A 17,576-nucleotide genomic window follows, 5' to 3' on the forward strand; every position below is an offset into this window, starting at 1 on the left:
AAGCCAGTAGTCAAGGGTGACAATACTCATAAGATGCACTAACAGCCACTGGTGTTAATAGGATACACTCTAGCTATTTTTCACTGGTAGCAGAACCTCACCTATGCTAGCAGGTCTCAGGGACCTTGAGTCTCAATGGTCATTCACAATACCATATTTTCTCAGTTATTGAGGCACCATTTATTATGAAGTGTGCCAAAATTTTATTCTTCTGGAGGACGGAAGAAATAACCACTGTGTTAAATATACAGTAATCCTTTGCAACAAATGAAATGTATCCACATGATTTCTCTCTTAATATCTCTGTGAAAGACCAAGTGTTTTATTTTACCTGAAAGATCTAGATTTTTCTAAATTACTTGTCTCTATGTGCAGCTTGCTAAGAGAAAGCATCCTAGATCTTCCCTCCTTGCTCTCTAAAGAGACACCGTGTATCATAGTGACCTGTGGTCACCTTACTGCTCATAGAACACATCCCTGCTGGCCCCACACTCTTCCCATTGACTAACCATCATCTATCTTCCCATCTGGGTTAGACCTTACCACATCCCGTAATTCAGCATCTGACCTTTCTTTCACAAATCCTACTGTTTGTTTCTCCAAATTTAAGTGATTTGAGTTCTGATTTATGGAGAGGTGCAGTTATATCTGCTTCACATGTTGTCACGAGGATCAAATCATTAAACATATATGAAATATGCTCACAAATGGTAATATATCTTATGGCTGATTGTCAATATAGTGCATAGCCAAGGAAGGAACAGCTTATTGACACACAGTCCTAACAACGGCTATACATGTGTAGGACTAACCACCTCATGTTTCAAAAGTGATCCCGTAGTTTAACTGTTCTTACAGCCCTGTAAGACAAAGAGAGAAGATTTTTATAATTGTATTCATTATAGATAACAAGAGCAAAAAACCCATAAAGCTTGGGAGGTCTAGGGTTATGGGTGGTTTCCCTAAGGAAACAGATAGGACAACTAGGGATGCTGACTTTGGGATTAAGAGTCTCTCATAGTTCTGCAATAAATCTGCATGCTTAATATTCCTGACATGGATCATTGCGAGCTGTAGGTGAATACTGAAATCTATCTTTCACTTGTCTCACACAGGAAGGCATTCATAAGCGTAAGCTAGAGACTCAAGGAAACAGTCATCATAATTTCCTCCATTCTGAGTTGTACGTCAGTGATTGCTTATTTTTTTTTTAATTGGGTGCGACCGTGTCTTCTATTGTTTAGAAATCTGGATCAAGACAAGCTGTAGAAAGGAAAGCCATCCTTATTTATCTAGAGCAAACAGTTATTACTAGCACAATAAAGGGGGCTTGATATAGAAAACATCTCTCTCTCTAAAATAAATACGCTTTGAAAAAATGAACTGCTAGCCGTGGTTATTTCTGGTTGATGGGATTATGATGGAGATTTATTTTATCTATGTGCTCCCTTATTTTCTAAACTGCTCACACTGAGTAAGTATTGTTTTGGAAATGAAAAAGAAAACATTGAGGGTTACTTTGAAACCAGCATATCAAGAAAGGAGACAAAGCAGAGTAATTAGGAGGCTGTGATAGAAAATAAAGCTATTTTGACAAATAACTCATGGTTTCTTTTAAAATTCATTTTGAGCTTATTTATCCCACAGGGACAAGGGCATAGGATGCTGAGGGGCAGAGGTATGGGGAGAGATTGGGTTGTGTGGGATGTTGCTGGCCAAATTTTGCTTTCTGTGAAGTTCTTATGAGGCTTCTGTTTTTTTTTTTTTTTTTTTATTCTGACTTTAGGTTATAGAGTTGAAGAGCTAGGTAGCCTTAATTCTTGACCGTAACAAAGTAGCTGGGGTGGCCATGAGTGTGTGCTTTGCAGACAAACAAACAGGTTCTAATCATAGCTGTGCTGAGGATCATACGCAGGACCTTGGGAAACCCTTGAAATCCTTCACCATCTCCTGATCTTTAAAATCCCTGGCCCACAGAGATGGCGCACAGCAGGGGGATTCCTTGAAGCCGACATTAGCGCAATGCCTGGGGAATGTGCACAGTGGGTGGCAGCCGCCATAGTTTAGTGTAGTCATAAGGTGCGAACTCCAAGACATTTGTGTGAGCTGACTTTATAGAATTCATACACATCTGGCAGAGCTCAAAGTTGCAGGTAACTCCAGCTTAAAGGCGGTGTTCTAATTGCACAGCTCAGAGTGGGCTGAAATACGGAGCAGTCCCAAGACCCTGGATACTAGGAGACCTTTGCCTCATGGGGGATAATTATAATAGCATCTTGAAACCCTTCCTTTGAGAATTCTCATACCCATGCTGTTTTGGTGGTGTTATATGTTGGTTGTCTTCTCTCTTGAGTCCAATGTGTTTGTTCTTTGTTTCTCAGATAATTTAGGATTGTGTTCTGCATATAATAAATGTTATCTTGTGAGACCAAGACTGGATCCTTTAACATCCCGGGTAGTGTTGATTTGTTTGTTTGTTTCGCAGTGGATCTGGTCAGGTTCTGTGATGGAGGACTCTCATTGATTAATAAAGAAACCGCCTTCGCTTTTTGATAGGGCAGGATTTAGATAGGTGGAGTAGACAGAACAGAATGCTGGGAAGAAGGGAAGTTAGTCAGATGCTATGCCTCTCCTCTCCAAGACAGACTCCATGGAGCCAGCCGCCAGGTCAGACATGCTGAATCTTTCCTGGTAAGCCACGACCTCATGTTGGCATACAGATGATTAGATATGGGTTAGTCAAGATGTGAGAGTTAGTCAATAAGAGGCTAGAAACTAATGGGCCATGCAGTGTTTAAAAGAATACAATTTGTGTGTTGGTATTTCGGGTCATAAGCTAGCCAGGCGGCCGGGAGCCGGGCGGGAATGCAGCCTGCTGCTCCCATCACTACAGTTCTGACCACATGTTTTACATCTTTTGTGCTGAAAATTCTAGTGTCAGCCCATTTTCAAAGGTGTTGGTTGTTTCTTGTGTCTGGGAAGGGGTGTTGTCTGTTCCTTGCCCGGAGCCCGGAGCGACAATGCTCACAGCTGCTCAGTTCTCCACAGTTACCTATGTTACATGGCAGACAGCTTGCAGGTGTGCTCTTTAGTTACTCTTCTATCGCTATGATAAGACCAAGATAACTCGTAAGAGGGTTTATTTGAAGTTTCTAGCCTCAGAGGGTGTGTTCATGACCATCATGGCAGAGAGCATGGCTGCAGGCCAGCAGGCAAACAGAAAGCTGGAGCAGTAGCCAAGGGCTTGCATTTTGATTGACAAGCATGAGGAAGAAAGAAAGAATGTGATGGGAGCAAAGGGGAGCAGAGAGAAATGGGGGAGAGAGAGGAGAAGAGAGGAGAGAGAAGAGAGGAGAGAGAGGGAAAGAGAGAAGAGAGAGAGAAAGAGAGAGGAAGAGAGAGAGAAAGAGAGAGAGAGGAGAGAGGAGAGAGAGGGAAAGAGATAAGAGAGAGAGGAGAGGAGAGAGGAGAGAGAGAGGGAAAGAGGAGAGAGAGAAAGAGAGAGAGAGAAAGAAAGAGAGAGAGGGCATGGTGTAAGCTTTTGAGACCTCAGTGACATACCTCCTAATCCTTCCCAAACACTTCCACTGCCTGGGGACCAAGCACTGAAGCAGAGGACCTCTGGGGCAGTCCTCATCCAAATTACCATAGCCTGGGAACTGCGTTTCTTCATGGGCTGAGTAGGGAGATTCTCTCCTCCATGTCTTTTTGCAGGTTTTTTTTTTCTGCGAATTTTTTTTTTTTTGCAAATTTTTTTCCTTCTGTTCAGAGATTGGCTGGCTGTGTAGTTCCAGCCTGCATGCTGCGACACAATCCTCCTGGACTGAAGTGAAAGAGAACCAAGGGAGAGAAAGAACAAGGTGCTTCTTCCGCAGTCCGTAGGCGGAATGCACAGTTCCAGCTCCTTCACCCCACTGACAGGTTTTCTCAAGTGTTTGTCTTTTCTGAGTGGCACAAATGCATTTCCCTAACTAGTGTTGGCCTTGGGCAGGGCAGGAGGAGAGAAAAAGCAGGGGAAAGTCACGGTCATTCCATACACACTGCTAGGTCTCCCAAAGGGCTCCTTTCCTGTCTTCCAACAACGAAAGTGGTCTGCTCTTGTAGTGTTTCCAGACTGCACTGACCGGGTTGCCTTCTGCTTAAAGAAAAGAAAGCCAGGAAAACTCGCCGTTACTGTGAGTTGTTAGAAAGCTTTGATTTCCACGGCTGCTTTGTCTGTTATTATTTTTTTTTGTGGTCTCACATTTGCATCTTAGACACAGTAAATAGAGAAGGCATCCTAGGCTTTCATCATCTTGGCTGGTAAATAATTCACTATAATTGGTCAGGCAACATGCTCACCTCAGGACTTGGCCAAGGATTTCTTTCATTTCTGTGATTAATTGTCCAGGCAGAACTGTACGGCATCATAGAATAGATCCCCAAAGTGTCATGAGAGCAGGAGGCATGCTTTTACCTGAAAAAGTGTGAAGGAGGTGCCAAGTGCACAGAATAACACATATTTACTCTTTCTAATTAGAAAGATGCCTTTAAATGAATGTTTTGAGGGTTTTTTTTTCCCTAGGAAGTATTTTTGAGAAATCCTAGGTGGAGTGTGCAAAACCAAAATTGTATTGACTTGGGAGTTTCTGCCGGGGCCAGCTGAATATAAAAGAGCATAAATAGCCAGTGTATTTTTATTTAGTTCACAAAATCTGCAAACAAAACGTGGCTTAGCATGCTAAGATATTCAGTCTTTTTAATCATGTATGCTATTTCCGTATGAGCTCGATAAGGGAAGCTCAATTTCAAGTTGGTAGCATTGGCAAGAATTAGCTTTTGAATTTAAATGGCGCTTCTATAAATCCTTTCCATCTGAATTCTGCCATCGCTTTACTGAATTCAAATGTGGAGCTGTCCCTTCTGGAGCCAGATTGTGAAGTCAGCAAAACATCTTTTCCAAGCTCCTTCACTTTCTTTTCCTCTTTTCTCCCTTCTAGTATCCCAGCATTCATCCACCTCATGGCTGAATCCTAGTGTCTGAGTGCATGGGTACAGGGTAAACTCTTCAACTTCCACAGAACCTGTTGACCTGTGTCCTCTGACCTGTGTCCTTTGACCTGTATCCTATGACCTAGCCTGTGCATTTAAAGCCTAGCTGGCTGGTTTACATCCCTCAGAGAAACCAATTTAGACTGAAGTGTTAAGAAATGGTAGTGGATCCACAACCAAGCACCAGGGCGAACTCCAGGAATCCAGTCAAAGAGAGGGAGGAGGGAATATATGAACAAGTGAGGTTAAGATTACAATGGAGAAATCTACAGAGACAGCTGAACCAAGCTCGTGGAAACTCAAGAACTCTGGATGGACATGGATCTGAACTAGGCCCTCCATATATGGCAATCAATTTTGAAACTTGGACTATCTCTGAGGGGCCCCTGGAAGAAGGACCAGGATGTATTCCTAGTGCATGAGCTTGCTTGTTAGAGCCCATTCCCTATGGTGGAATGCCATGCTCAAACCTAACTCAGAGGGGAGGGGCTTGATCCTCCCTCAACTTAATGTGCCAAACTGCATCAACTCCCCATGGGAGCCCTTACCTGTTGGGAGGAGTGGATGGGCAGTGGGCTGCGGTGTGTGTAGGAGGATGTGAGGGAGGGCAGGAGGAGGGATGGGAGGGAGAACCTTGGTTGGAATGTAAAGCAGATTAAAAAAATAAATACTAAAAAAGGAATGGGCCATTAATCCTAAGCACTCAGGAGGCAGAGGCAGGCAGATCTCTGTGAGTTCAAGGCCAGCCTGGTTTACAAGAGCTAGTTCCAGGACAGGCTCTGAAAAACTACAAAGAAACCCTGTCTCAAAAACAACAACAACAACAAACAAACAAACAACAATAGGAATGGTAGTGAAATGGCTTTTATTGCTATGCTTTGACTCTAGCGTGTCCTATCACATTCTTTCATTGTAGTCAGGAGGAATACGAATAGTTTGTATGTCTTAGCAAAACATATGAACTTAGGGAAAGTAATTGATGTGTGGAAATGCTTGAAAACACAGAAGCATAGGAAAGCCTCTAACATTGCTATATCTATTGGTCAGTTACCTGCCTTCAACCTCAAGGGCTCGTTTGGAGGTTCCAGCAGGGATCGTAGCTCCTGTATATACCCTCTCTATTGCGGATGGTGTTCTAGCTGACCAAACACCTTTGGACAGGACTTCTGCCTTGCCAACCAGATCAGCTTAATGAAACCTGGCAGTCACTGGGTGGCAGATGTTGCGGCCTCATTACCCTCCCATCCCATCGTTAATCTTTCAGTGGGGTTGTCGTTGCACGTCGACTGCACACCACACACGTTTTTAAAAGAGTTCATCCCCATTGCTTTATAGCCTTAGTTTTGTGCCATAAAGTGCTATGAATATTTTTGTCTTTAAACATCCCTTGATATTTTTGTTTTAAAGTAGACTGCATAAAGTCTTACTTGGATCACCATGATTTAATAGCTAGTTCTTGGTTGCAAATTTAGATTGCTTTAAAGATCTCACTATTTTCAATAGTGTTCTAAAGCAAAATACTGTGCTTTCTTTGGGTTGTGTGCCCAGCAGTAGAATTGCTATATGATGGTTATGTATGTGTGTGTATCTGTAGACTTGCAAGAACATCTATGAAACTTTCATGCCCGTTTTCTTGGTGGTTATTAAATAGTTCACAGTCGCCCAATTTTTTTTTTTTTTCAGAAGCAAATGTGCCTTCTCCATTTTAGCCTGGTCACTTTAGAAGACTTGCATTTATATTGTGTGAAAATAAGCTTGCGACTGCGTATAAATAAAGCATAAAGGGTTTGGTTTCCCTCTCTGGGAAACTGTGTTTTCATGTGTTCTTAAATCCTTCTCATTTGGGTTGGGCAAGGCAGCCAGCTCCAAGTCGTTTCACCTTAATTCAGTAACCTTCAAGGGGAAGGTGGACCCTCTCACCCTCCAGGGAATTTTATAAGGGAATTTGGGAGAAGTGGTCATGTAATATAAAGAAGAGAGGCCCTGTGTCGTCTCTATTGCAGGCTGTTTGCACTTTGGTCTTCATCTCATGTCATGGCCCTTTTCCTTCCATGTGATGAGTAACAAGACCTTGGAATTACATGTTTAAGTAGCCTGAAACTAGCACCATGTTCTCACCAACTGAGCTAATAAACCTTGTTAGGCCAAGTTCGGTTCATATCCCTGGAGGGCTGCTCTTCTGAAGATAAGGGGGATAGCAGTGGATCTGGGGGAGAAGGCAGGGACTGAGAAGAGTGGAGGAGGGGAAACTCTGGTTGGGATGTATGTATGAGAGAAGAATAGATTTTTTTTTTTAAAAAAATTGAAATTGCCACCAAGGCCTCCACGGACTTTTCCCAGCTGTGATCTCTTGAATATCGACATTGTGGACAGAACAATTACAAGGAATGCATACGTGGCTAGTGTTGCTGTTTGTGCAGAGGTCTCTCAAGCGGTGGGGTAGGGATAGAGTAGGAAGGGGCAGAAATGAGGGTCCATCTTAGTGGTAGAGAACTTGACAAGAATGTGCAAGATCTGTGGGTTTGATTCCCTACACAGGAAGGAAGGGGACGGGAGGGGAGGGGAGGAGAGGAGCCGGGAGGAAAGGAAGGAAGGAAAGAAAAGATAAGGTCTCCTCAATTTACACTCTTGTCCTTGATCCTATTAATGTTAGCAATAGATCCTGTTAAACAGTGATTTGCTCTTAAATAGATTCCCACGTGCTAATGAACGTTACGGGTGGAGAACCTTCTAGGCGGAGGAAAAAAATCCCATGCTCGAACCTGCAGGCAAGGAGGAGTATGATGTATTTGATCCTGCAGTTTCGGCGCATCATATACAAAAAAAAAAAAAAAGGCTTAGAAATGAAATTTGGAGAGGATAGAAAATGATGAAAAATAAAACCACGAAGCTATGCTGGTTAAGGGACTTAGCTCCAGGCCAGTGGAAAATCATTGCGAGGTTTGAGCAGGGATGATACCATAATGAGAAGCTCGCTCGGCAGCTGACTGCGGAGTGTGGCAGGTGGATGTGAGCGGAAGTGGAGGGGGCATCCAGGTCTCGGGATGACTGAAAGAAGGGCGTGTCATATAGATGACCTTGCCTCCATACAGGGCCATTGTGTGAATAAATCCTAGTGAGAAAAAAGATAGCTGGTTTTTGAGATAGGGTCCCGAAAAGGCTGTCAGCGTTATTATCACTGACAACACTCTATTTTGTATATAAAATTACATTTCCGCTAATCTCAATCAAGATAAGCAGGTGTACAATCCCTGCAATGTAGCTGTAGCGAATGCCGGTAGGGAAAGTCACTCTGAAATCACACTTGGGACAGCCGGAAGGTGGTTCTCCCAGCTCCGTGGTGAAGACCCGAGGGGAAGCACACGGATGCTGTGCGGTTATCTGGACTTGTGCTCCCGTGAGGGGAAAGGGCCCCCATGGTGGAGCTCAGCAGTTCAGGGGGTGCCGTCCCCTTCTTCTGCTGCACCTGCTGTCCGCATCTCTAAGTTCTAGTTCTACAAGCTTAGTGGAAATAACCTCTTGTCTGCCTGTGGAGGAAACGCTGTGGAGCCTACATTCTTAAACACTTTCAACCTGCTTTTCTGATTTCAGATCTACCCCTCACCTCCGATTCCTGCAGCATTTGATGCTCTCTGCTGAGTCTTCAGCTTTCTTGTACTCACAGCCTGTGTAGCCTTTAGCTTCTAGAGTTTCTTGCTTTGATGAGTAATTTAGTGCTTACCTAATGCTTTTTAGTATTTGTTGATACCTTTATCTACTGCCATTTCCAATTTTTTTTTTTTTTTTTGCTTACAGTACATGCGCTCATGTATTACATTGAATTCCCATTAGAAATGAATTCATTCTTCTACAGGTTTTGGGGGGAGCAGGTCCAAACAAATTAAGTGAATGCAATTAGATAGCATCGTCTTAAGGGTATTTTTAATAATAAAGTTTTATTTATTTTTATTTTATGTGTATGAGTGTTTAGCTTCATTTATGTGTGTGTACCAGGTGCACGCCTGGTTCACACAAAGGCTAGAAAAGGGCATTGGATCTGCTGGAACCTGAGTCACAGATGATTGTGAGCCACCATGTGGGTGCTGGGAACCAAAATGGGGTTTCCTGCAAGAACAGTAGTACTCTGAACTGCAGAGCCATTTCTCCAATTCTTAGGTCTTAAAAAAGAAATGAGGCTCTAGCTTTGTTTTCTTTAGCATCTGCTATGAAGGTAATTGATGTTATAGATAGCGTACCTATCAGTTTCTCGAGGAAACTGAAAAATCCCGTGACTAAACACAGCTTAAGATAGCTCCTTTAGACTTCAGTTTCCCTATGGGCAGTCTTGTTTTCAAATATTCGTCTTTTGAGAATTTGCCTGGTGGCACACAGTTACTGAAATAATTGGTTTCCCCTCATCAAGACCATAAAGACTCTAACAAATGAAACATAGCTTTTGCTTCTTATGTCTTAAAGGGAGCCTTGTCAAGTTACCTGGGATCTTACAGTTAGTGATTTTAGAGACAAATGAGACGGGAATCTAGATCTGTTCCCCTCTGCGCCTAGAACCTCGCCAAATGGGCCACAGGAGGCCCATCATACAAGCTCTCGGTCTTGTAAGAAAGGAACCCCATGTCCTCCCCTTCTTATTCAGATGTAAGCTCCCTGAGAACAGATGCTTGACAGTCTTGTTTCCGGTTGTATCTCTGTCATTTACACAGTGGCTCACGTTAGATGCTCAATAAAGCTGTATCTAATTAAAAGAAAAAAATAATCGTGAACTGTTGAGACTTGTTTAAGGAGACAGCCATCAAAATCAGGTTCAGAACATCAACTTTTCAAAAAATATTTTCTAAAAAAAATTATTGTGTCTACAGGTGAAAAGGATGTGTCCCAAATAGATCAGCTATATGTTACTTTACTTAGCAATAGGTTCCTATGGCAACATCATGTTCCTTTTATAAAAGAAAAATCTGAAAATAAATATTTCTGAGCAGTCTCACCGAGCTCATATTCTTGCTAACACAGACTGATGGCACTTCTCTCAGTTGTGCAAGCATTGAATGCTGGCAGGCTTTGGTCTTTTTTGCTTTGTACGCGGAGGTCTGCGCACTCATCGGAACTGGAGTTGAAGCCCTTGTGCAGGCACAACGGTCTCCTATTCCCCACCCCCTTTCACTGTCTAAGTGTGCCAGGTGCTTGCTGAGCACTTCCATTAAGGGACTCTTGGGGAATAGCGGTCTCATTAAACAATGAAACTCTCAATGTTCTGCATGAAAATTAAGATGAGGAACTTTACAGGAAGACAGGACGCCGAGAAAATAAATTACACGCACTTCTCTTTGTCCCATCTCTCATGTTTCTACAACTGTCGATCTTTTTCTCTTCTTCAAAGTCTGAGAACTGCCTCTGCCATGCATTTATTTTGCACGTGTGTATGTCTGTGGTATGTTCACGTAAAGATGTGCAGCCACATGGGAGGGTGTGCACTCGTGTGCCTATATGGCATACTAGGCTGTCATCAGATTTTTCTCTCGTTTGTTCTTTATTTTACCTGGGCATGATCTCTCTCTGAAGTGGGAGCTTGCTGATTTGGCTAGTCCAGCTTCCTAGTCTTCCCCTAACTCCCAGGGACCCTGTCTCACGGCTGCCTGACTTTTATGTGGTTATTGGGGACCTTAGCTCTGATTCTCGAGCTTGCATGGTGAGTGTTTTATACCCTGATCACCCTCCAAGACCTCTTTGCTGTTCTATTTATTTTGAACTAGAAAGTGTGGTCTCTGCTGTATCTTTATCCTTTAGGGGCAATTCTGAAATTGCTTACAGAATAGAGAGAAACCGAGGAGCTCATTTCTTCATTTTGGTTCATTGATATGAAAAAAAAAAATCTCGTAGTAACAGCTGCATTCAGTCATTTGTTCTTCACCCCCTCGCCCATTAATCTGCTGTAGGTTAATGCAGTTCACAGCACACCCTCAGGCCTTTTGTCTTCAGTTTGACACCCTGCTTATGATACCCGTCAAGCTAGGCACTCAAGAAGGAATGAGTGAAAGTTTGCACACTTGCGCATTTCCCTGTCTTCCAGGCTCTCTTCTCGCTGCTTTTTCAAGCTGTTCCGACTCACAAGGACATCCCGTAACTCTGAAATCATCATCTCATGAAGTCGATTTTTTGTAAACTCGGCCAACATACTCTGTCAAATACAATTGTAAACGTTAGAAATTCTTATCTTTCTAGAAATGTTGGCCACAAGAATGGGAGTTACCCGAGTTCTAAGGAATGGGTGTTTGACAGAGTGTTTAAGGAAAAATTGGCTTCGGTGAATTCATTGAGCAGTGGTACAACACTGTATCTTCCGGGAAGTTATGGGATTTTTCACAGCTAATTCTGATCAGATAGAGCGTTTACTTGCACACTGATTTCAGTGCTGTGCTTGCGCTTGAAACCTTTCTTCTTTATGGTTTCCTGGAAGGAGAGAGAGTGCGTGCATGTGTGCGCGCGCACGTCTGTGTGTGTGTGTGTGTATTTATCATACTGACAAAATCATAAGCTTATTGAGAAGATAATGTTAAATCTCCCATGTAGCTTTTAGGGCTGTAATAGTTATTTAATAATTAAATATCAGGTAGTAAATCTAGTACAATATATATATATATAATATTAAAATGACATATAGATTATTGTATAAACCATTATGTATAGTTATATATATAACAAAACCATTCTATATACATGTATGCGTATATATATGATAAATGTTGTCTTCTTGAGTTTAGATCTTGGAGTCTCTTCAAGGTTCATATGTTATAAGCTTGGTCACCACGCTGGTACCCTTGAGAAGTAGAGTAACCTTTAGGAAGTGGAGTTTGGAAGGTGGTCCTTAGACATTGGAGCTATTCCTTTGGAGGTTTTGATGGGACCTGGCCTTTTCTCTCTCATTTCTTGCTGCTGCTTTGGTGTGCCACAATCTACTCCCACACTGACATCCTGCCTCACCATGAGCCCAAAACGATGGTGCCAATTCATCATAGACCAGAACCTTCAGTACTATGGGCCCAAATGAATTTTTTATGAGTTAATGATCTTGGGATAGGGAGGTGGCTCAGTGGGTAAGCGTGTTTGCAGTAAAGACAAGAAGACCTGAGGCAAAAGCTATGTGTGATTGCATGTGTGTTAGTTCAGCATGGGGCATGGAAATGGGTGACTCTCAGGAGTGTGCTGGCCAGTCAGCCCACCCAGAGGGCAAATTTCACGGCCCTGTTTCCCATAACAAGGTAGAGAGTAAGAGAAGAAGGTGTTAGACATACTCCTTCAGCGTAAGCATGTGGGTGCGTGGGCTCACATATGTATGCATTCTTGTGTACATACATCATACACAAATAAGTGAATCATCTGGCCTTTCATTATGGCACTGAAGGTTGACTATCACAATGTCAATTTAAAAGTAATGCAGGCATGTTTTCAATATATTGGCATTATTTTTTTATATGAGATTTAATAGAAATCACATATGTAGCCTATGTATACAAACTGTAAATGTTTTACCCAGTTTGAACAATGACACCCAAAGTTTACAGTGAGCACTTTGAGGATTTTTGCGATGACTTGGTTTGGGGAGATACCGTGGGAATCAAATGTCCGTTGAGTATATCTTACATTTTGTGTTTTCCATGGAGCATGACCCAATTTGCACTTCTTTGAGAGTCTAAGCCTGTACCTTGCCTTGTGACACATGTATGGTGTATGCGGGAAGGGTCCTTATATCTGTGAAAAGATGATTTTTTTCCCTTTAATTCTATGTCCTATTTCATTTGGGCTGGATTTTCCATGTAACATTTCCCAGGATCCCGGAACCCTGTGTGTGCTGGGGACTGTATCCCCATGTCCCCATGCTGTAGAACCCTGTGCTTTGCAGAAATGTATCTACACGTATGCATAGGTACAGCCTTAGCACTGGAGCAGGGTGCGTTCTTGCTTTAGGTTTTGGATTGCAGCCTGTGGCCTGTGAGTAGGCTCTATGACTCACAGTGTAGTGATACACTATTAGGAGGCCTGAAGTTTTGGAAAAATTGTCAATTTCCCCTCATCAGGTAAAATTATGAAGTGTGTTGAAACAGGCAGAAAAGATTAGCAAGGGTACCTTTCTGAGTGATGGGTTTTCAGAGACCCTGAACCTTCCTCTGTCACTACCAGAATTCATAATGGTGAGTTACAGAAATGCATATTCTACCCAGAAATGAAACTGTTTTGTCTTTAGAATGCAACTGATTCTTACCCTCTGGATTTTTATCACTTTGCATAAGTAAATGCCTTTCATTTTCCTGGTTACTTATTTTTGTATGCCCTTTGAATTCTCCTTTGAACTGGTAGCAATATTTTATGGCTTCGACTTGCTAGTTTAGTCATAAACCTTTTGCATGCATTAATTTTGTATTTGCATGAAAAATGATTTTATCTCTTTTAAAAATTTCCCTTTACTTCTAGGGCATTTTAAAGATTTTTATATTTTTATTTTATGTGTATATATGAGTGTTTGCATAGATGTATGTGTACATATATGTGTACATGTGCCTGTTTGATGCCCAGGGAGGCTGGATGAGGGTGCTGGATCCCCTGAAACTGGAGTATTTACATGGTTGTGAGATACCATGTGGGTGTTGGGGCCAAACTCTGGTCCTCTAGAAGTATAGACCATGCTCTTAATCTCTGAGCCATTTCTCCAGTCTCCAGAAATCAATGCTTATCAAGTAGTTGGGGTTCTGTAATGTTTCTATTAATAGGAACATTTATGGACCGAGATCCTCATTATTCAGTTCTCTAAATGGAATTTGGGGGGTATATATAATTTTTTTCAATAATCTTACTACACCACACCACTTTTAAATAATTTGATGGATTTAAAGACTGGAGTCTTAAAATTGTTATGAATTCACATAAAATGGTCTATTAAATAATTTGAAAAAAAATCCATCTAGTTTAGACTGCAGTTGAAATTCTCAAGGACCAAGTGCTGCATGAGATTGCATTTCAATATTTTTACATTACAAAGAAACACATTATGCTTCCTGCTGGAATCCTCAGAATTTGGTAACAACAGTATCTATAAGTATCTATAAAACTTTAGAATTGTTAGGTGCCATAGAGGTGGCAGATAGAGGGAAATAGTCATAGGAAACTCTATTAGCGTATTGTATTCAACTTTACAGTTAGAAGACAAGCCCCTGTTTCCTGGTACTAACCACTGTTCTCATCTCATGACTGGCAACTTGAGTCAGTGAGAGCCCTCCCTGTTCGATTCAAAGGCATTGATGCCTAGGAAATTCATGTCCTACTTCATAGCATTATTATTTTGCAAGGACGGTAAGAAATAACTTAAATTTTAGACATAGAGTTTAGGATATTCTTTCTGGGATATGGAAATAAGAAAGCCATCTGAATACAAATAGCGGGGAACCAGATAAGTATGAAAGCCATTATGCAAATACCTGGCCACTCTGGGCTATACTCCATAGATATCACAGAGATACCCTTTCAAGTAAAGCAAAAGCAAACACAGAAAGATTCTCAGACTGTAATTCTTAGAACCAGTAAACATTGCCTTTACATGAAAGAAAAATCATACAAATTGAAATGTTTGAGATAGAGCGTGGATGTTAAGCTCAAAGGCAGTCACAGGAGGAGGCAGTGTCCCCACAAAGCAGGGGCTAGTGTGATCCAGACACAAACCAGGAATGCTGGATGCCAGCCCATGCTGAAAAAAGGTAGGAATGGATTTTCTCTTCTAGCTTCCTTGGGAAATATCACCTTGCAGTACTGTCACAGGATGGCAGGAGAGTCCTTCACGCTAACCAATAAAAGCCATAGGGAGACAAGAAGCAAGCAGTAACTTTAGAGTTGATAACCCCGAGTTCCAGAGCCTGAGAAAACAAGTTTCTAGATCCAGAGGCTTATAGCTCTAAGCCTTGGATAAAAGAGGCTTATGGCTTCAAGCTTTCGGAGCTGGAGGCTTATTGCTCTTCGTGGTCAAGTTGAGATGTTTTGCTTTGGGCTCAGAGTGCCAGTACCTACTGGCTAGAGTCCACCTGAATCTTCAACTTTGGTAGTACTTTTAGACTCTTTTAGTGACCAGGACCTGTCGTACTCATAATCTGAATTCCACTTGTCTCTTAAAGACCTCCTGGGTGCTTCAGCCTTAGCTTCTTGTGATTTCTGCCTTCAACTGCTCTCTGGAGCTCTTCAGTTGTCTGCTAATCTAACCGCTTATAGCTTTGGGTCCAGGGCACCCAGCTCTTTCTGGCTGTCTGGAATTTTTCATGTTCTCCTCACTGCCACTGCTGCTGCCCAGGATGGAGACCCCAGAGTCTTGTCTGCTCCTTGGATAGCCACCCAACATGTTCCACCCGTGATCAAGGCAAGTATGCCAAAAGGCATTTGGGAGAAGCTTTTATTGCTCTAATATTGAATAGCAGTGTGTAGGGCACAGGAGAAAAGGGTCCTAGACAAGCCCAAAGGGGTGGGAAACAGCCAACTTACATAGTCAGAAGAAAGGCACAGCTTCCCGGTGCTCAACTATAATTCTACCACTTCCAGCCTTACATAAAGCTTGACTGCACAAAGCACGAATAGGGATGTTCAATCAGAAACCCCAGATAGCTTAGCCTCCTTCCTGTCAATCATAAGCATTTTTTTTGTCTCTACTGTGGTGGTCTTGCTGGTCCCCAACTTTCACAGGTCTGTGATTAATAAAACCTTGCAGAGTAATCGCCAGTAGGTAACTGTGGAGCCCCAGCAGCAGGGTACAACTCTTAGAAGACAAGAGATAGTATTGTCTGAAGATAAGTGTAAGTGACCATCACCTAGGAACACATAGTTACCCCAAGTTCTGTGTTCCAATGTGGTAACAGTTTGTTGAAGGTTTTATAGTATCAGAACAAAGGAGGTTATAAAACAGGACATTTTCACGACTTATTGGTGGAAGCACTAGGCAGCCACATTACAGCAAAGTGGAGTAAACTATGTAATAGTCTTTGGATACTATATGATGGCATTTTTCACCCTTTGATTGGCCGGATTTACCTAATGATTACCTTAGGTGTTGGGTCAGGTTGAGGAAGACAATAGGTGCCTCTTAATCGACTAAAGCTACCTTGAAGATACTTTGACTCTTGAGTTTCAGTGTTCCGCCTTTCCACAGCCTTGAAGTAGCAACCAGCTTGCAAAGGTTCAGCAGAATGTGTGGTCTTTTCAGGGACTTCTATTCCCAAGGTTTCCGTGCTTGATCAAGCTGGAGCAGGTGGGACGAGCAAGACCTCCTGAAGGGGAAGCTAAGCTCCAACTGTGCCTGCAGTGTTCTTTGCCACTGGAGTGGGGTTTCCTTGTGGAGAGCTTGGAGCGCTGAAAAGTTGCCAAGGGGGGCGGGGCTACCTGGCCCCAGCCTTCTGCTTCTGACAGCCTCCACCAGGGAGCGTCCGACAGCTCCCACCCAAGGGCTGACTTGCCAAGACAAGAGAGGGTTGTTCTTCCACTATATTAAAGGTTGCTTTTATGACTTAGAAAATTAACCTTGGAAGTGTTCAACCTATGGCCAAGACAGAACTATGTCTGTCTGATGTGCCTTTGGTCAGACCCATGATTACTGCCCTGGGACTTAATGCCTACAGAGCGATGGGAAAATCCATTACGGCTGTAGCAATTTGTTACCGCTGCCATGGAAATTACTGAAATTTTTTTTGATCTTTACCCGAGGAAATTCTGCCAAGCATAAAGCTGAAGGTGAGAAGGCGGCTTTAGAATTGTGTGATGGGTCAAATCTGGAGGAATTTTGAGGAGAAAAGCCTAGATTGCTTTAAGAAGATTATTGGTGGAAATGGCATGTAAAATACTCTCAGTGAATGCTCAGTAAAAAGTGAGAAATGTAGTAGAAAATGACTGCATTGCCTTACAGTATGTAACTTGCCATAGAAATATCAACAGCAGTGTTGCTGAGGATTAAGACGGAAATTAGGAGCATTCTGTTGGAAATTTGGGGTGGGAAAACTGTCAAAAGTGTGGCCTGGATTATTCTTATTACTTACAGTAAAGGAAGGAAGAAAGGAAAGAAGGAAGAAAGGAAGGAAGGAAGGATGGAAGGAAGGAAGGAAAGATGGAAGGAAGGAAGGAAAGATGGAAGGAAGGAAGAAAAGAAGGAAGGAAGGATGGAAAGAAGGAAGGAAGGAAAGAAGGAAAGAAAGAAGGAAGGAAGGAAAGAAGGAAGGAAGGAAAGAAGGAAAGAAAGAAGGAAGGAAGGAAAGAAGGAAGGAAGGAAGGAAAGAAGGAAGGAAAGAAGGAAGGAAGGAAGGAAAGAAGGAAGGAAGGAAAGAGATAAATTAAGAGAACTGTTAGCATAAGAGCCCAGAATTGATGACTAGGGGAATTTCTTAGCACATTCAGATTGAAGCAGATTCTAGAAGAGAAGACCAGCAGCCATGATATCCATTCCCACCTTCCCTGTGGCAATGCTCGTTGATAGTTCTTGTCTGTCTTTCATATAGTCAGGGAGGCTAATGGGTATGGAAAGCAGACAGTCA

The 17,576-nt window shown here is 42.4% G+C and overlaps 1 protein-coding gene across 1 annotated transcript in view; it reads left to right on the top strand.

The window, feature by feature from the left end:
• Positions 1–17,576, top strand: part of Elapor2 (endosome-lysosome associated apoptosis and autophagy regulator family member 2) — a 165,659-nt gene that overhangs the window by 64,345 nt on the left and 83,738 nt on the right. The gene's annotated exons all lie outside the window — the stretch shown is intronic.

Source organism: Arvicola amphibius, chromosome 18 (genome assembly GCF_903992535.2).
Source record: "Arvicola amphibius chromosome 18, mArvAmp1.2, whole genome shotgun sequence".
NCBI classification, from domain to species: domain Eukaryota; kingdom Metazoa; phylum Chordata; class Mammalia; order Rodentia; family Cricetidae; genus Arvicola; species Arvicola amphibius.